Below are 3,953 nucleotides of genomic sequence, written 5' to 3' on the forward strand. Positions count from 1 at the left end.
CTAATTTTTCTCTACCACTTCTGGCAAAATGACATTGTGGGTTCAGAGTACATGGATGGATGGATGAAATTCTCCTGGTCCTTTCTTGATACGTTACTTTTTAAGTATTAAAGTGATTTCCAGTAAGATTAAACAGAACTAGTCAAGGTCTGGTTTACAGCAAACAATCTTGCAAAAAAAGAGAAATAGTCCATATCAAATTATTATTTATATTTAATGATCAAATTCAAATCCAGCAAAAAATTGGAAAACATGACTGCTAATATCAGACCATAAAGACATCAGTATAGCTCTTAATGATCATTTTGAAATCCTTGTATAACTTAATCTGTGAGTGGATTATTGTGATATGCCAAACTTCTGCTATAGGGCTCAGACACTCCAGTGGAACTATTGTTTTTAGATCCCTTCCTGACAGTCTTGCAATGACATAGTTACTCTTTGTACTCCAAAGGTTAACCATAAACCTCACACAAACATCAATTCCTATTTCAAACTTACCTGTGTTTCCTGTTGAAAACCATCACTAGACACGAGACATGGTTTGCTTCTGTCATGGTCCCTGTGCCTCACCAGCTGATCCTGTTTTAGGCAACATGTGTTGTTGTTGTTTTCTCTCTCTCTCTCTCTCTCTCACCTGCCGGGGCGGTGCTCATTATGGGCTCCCGCCCCTGGCCCACGCACCTGCTGCCTATCGGGGTGATCGCAAGGCTTATTTAAGACAGCAGCGCTGTGCCACTCGTCGCTGGATTGTTGAGCTATCAGCGTCAGTCACTCTATTGTTTGTGAGTTAAACTCTCTAAAGTTACTTCCGTCTGTTCACCGCTAACTCCAGTTTCTGTGTACAGATCTACCCCGGACCTTTCCCTGCCTGCCTGTTATCGTGTGGATGAGTGAGTGGATTTGTGTTGCCCCGTTGTGGAGAGAGAAGAGAGAGCCATTGGAGTGTGTCTGATTCCCGTCCTTCCCTTCACATGCCCCGGAACCCTGGACCCCCCTCCCCTCCCTCCAGCACGTTGTAAATAGTATCACCTGGTGTCGTTTGTACTAATAAACTGTCAACTCTGCTAGGATTCCCGTTCTGCGCCTGAGTCCATTAACTAAAACGTGACAGCTTCTATGACTGAGCAGTTTTCCTCAGTTTTCAGTTGGAAAGGCCAGAGCTTTGTAGCAAGGTGAACAGACATCCTGAGATGTCTGAGGGCAAGTATGAATTCACCAGCATAGAGTGTATTAAAGATGCAGAAGTTTTTTTTGTTTTGTTTTGTTTTGTCCACACCAAAACAATATCTGCTTGCAGATATCGCTTTGCCCTGTTCAGCCTTATTCACCAGATTTGCCTCCCTGTGACTACATCCACTTCCCAAACATTACACTCAAGCTGAAGGATGACTGTTATCCATAATAAATCATAGTATTGGATGACACTGTGAATTTTACCTTTACTGTTTTGTAATGTGATTTTAACTACTGTTTCTGCTGTAAATGAATCTGTTTTGCATTGCTTTGATGACATGATGACATGACAGTGCTTTGATGTTATATCCTGCCATTACGTGTCATATTCGTGTCATAACATGTCACACTTAATACCGCCCTGTGTGTGCACCACTCAGGCAGTACCTAAAACAAATTATTAATATACAATTGTGAGAAAATGGCTGATGCAAGCTATTGTTTAAAGCTATTATTATTTACACTTTGTAGTCCATATTTTCATTGACAGCGGCTCTCTGATGTGTCTGTTTGTCTGTTTCTGTTGTTAATCGCAAGATCCCAAGTACTACTTATTTGGAGTCAAAGCTGCTACGATAGGTATCAACTTTTAAAATGTCACTTCCCTGCAAATTGTCCCGAAAGTCATTTAAACACTTTAAAACTTTTGCTTATAGGCCCATGTATTCTATATTATTTTATGCTGAATAAGGACAGGGTGGTGGTTAGATGTTACATTGTGAGAAGTTTTGGAGAGGTGACTAAACTTTTGTTTTTCGCCCCTAATTATACCTAAGTGAGAGCTTTCAGACCACCTAGTATTATCCTCCAACTCTGTATCAAAGCACAATAAGTTCACCATAAACATGTCTCTATTTGAATTCTCCCTTGCTCCAAGCACAACCTCAGCAAGCCCTGACTTGGCTTTTTGAAAGCTATACAGGGACTTTGGGACTGCTGCAACTAGTCTGGTCTGTAAGAGCTTACGGAAGAACTACTGTATCCAATCTCAGCTAACCCTGTGGTTTCTCCAATATGCGCAGATGACCTCAGGATTTAATATCCTTATTTGCCTATTTAGTTCAAGACATGCAGCCAACGCCAAAGTTGTTAAGGCAAAGCAGTGATTTATTTAACCAATTAAACTTGGGGATAATTAGGTGGAGACAATGAGGGAGCTGTGTTGGGAATTTGTCCAGTATGCAGAGGTTAATGATAATCCTCTCTGAGATAAGTGCTATGTGACCAATGGGAGTTCATAGTGGAGTGCCTGTTCCAGCAGACATCACTGGGGTCTCTGAAGTGCATAAATTAGTACTGGCCAACCCTTTGGCTTATATAATGTAACTCCCAGATGACACGCTCATTACTGTAATATCTTCTCTACACGACAATACACCCTTCTTCTTATTATTTGATCGTGTTTATTTCAACCTGAATAGCTCTGGTGTTTTTCTTTCCGTTTTGCACCAAATTGTGAATAATGGAACATGAAAATGCAATTATTCTCTCAGTGCACATGGTGAGTATGAATTCATTCAATACAGAGAAATGAGGCCTTCAGTAACTAAACATCACTGATTTGCTTTTGCAGAGTTCAACATTATTGACAGAAATGTGTGCAAAATTATTAGTGTTCTTCTTTTTTCTGCATTTGTTCTTTCCACAGAATTTTGGGTAATCACATTTAGTGAAATAATAATATCAAATGCAATCCCATTCGGAGAACTGGGTCAAAGTTTAAGTTACTCTTACATAATCAGAATTAAAAGCCAATTATAGTGTTTAAAATAATAGTGGGTAATTTAATTCATTAGCTGACAAATGCACAACATCCTTCCAGCTGTATATTTTCACTGCTGCAGTGGGCTGAAAGCCTGGCATGCTTTATTTGGATTGTAACAACCCTGTTTAGTTTGACGGTGATTCATTTTTGACATTGTGTAAATGGCATAAAAATCATCAAATCAGCATGCAGGCTCTTAAATTGCTAGCGTGTTGGCACAGAGTCACTTTTGTTTTGTAGTTTAAAATCATCCTTCTCAGCATTATGTTTATTAGTGAGGCCTTTGTGTCTGCTTGAACATGTATCCCTTATATTATGTAACTGAGCTGTCCATGCAGTTTTTTTATGCAGGGTTGTGTACTGTCATCATGCTGTCATGTTTCGCTGTGTGCAGGCAGAAATTGGACCCAAACACAAACTCACTAGAAACGGGATTGAACTCAAAAGGCAGCGTTTATTGCTGAACCAAGAACATCTACAAAACCCTAAACTGAGACAAAACTAACAATACACACATAGGGAGACACAGGGAGAAACACACAGCATGAGGGAGAACGCGACACTGACACAGGGAAACACAGGGCTAAAATACACTGGGAAGTAACGAGGGGAATGAGACACAGAAGGGGAGCACAGCTGGGAGAAATCAGAACTGACGAGACGAGGGAGCAAAGTAGAATACACTCACAAGAGACATGGACCTTCAAACTAAAACAGGAAGTAGCACAGACGCAAACTAGACTAGGGGAGACAGAGCAACTAAGAAACACAGAACAACAACAAAGACACAGAGGGGAGCTATTAAATACTCAGAGAACTAAAGAGAATACAAGAGAGCCAAACTAAGACACTAATGAATAAACTGGGGAACAAAGGGAACTGAGATCATAATACAAAACTCAGAGACACAAGAAACTCAAAACACTGGGTCACCGACCCAGGACCGTGACAG

At 40.4% G+C, this 3,953-nt stretch overlaps 1 long non-coding RNA gene across 1 annotated transcript; it reads left to right on the top strand.

The window, feature by feature from the left end:
• The first annotated feature begins 526 nt into the window (after positions 1-526).
• On the top strand, positions 527-1,080 carry LOC120433068. Its single transcript, XR_005608292.1, has 2 exons — positions 527-766; positions 849-1,080. It is a non-coding gene; the product is annotated as an uncharacterized LOC120433068 (long non-coding RNA).
• Positions 1,081-3,953: the final 2,873 nt, after the last annotated feature.

The sequence above is a fragment of the Oreochromis aureus genome, linkage group 15 (genome assembly GCF_013358895.1).
Source record: "Oreochromis aureus strain Israel breed Guangdong linkage group 15, ZZ_aureus, whole genome shotgun sequence".
Classification (NCBI taxonomy): domain Eukaryota; kingdom Metazoa; phylum Chordata; class Actinopteri; order Cichliformes; family Cichlidae; genus Oreochromis; species Oreochromis aureus.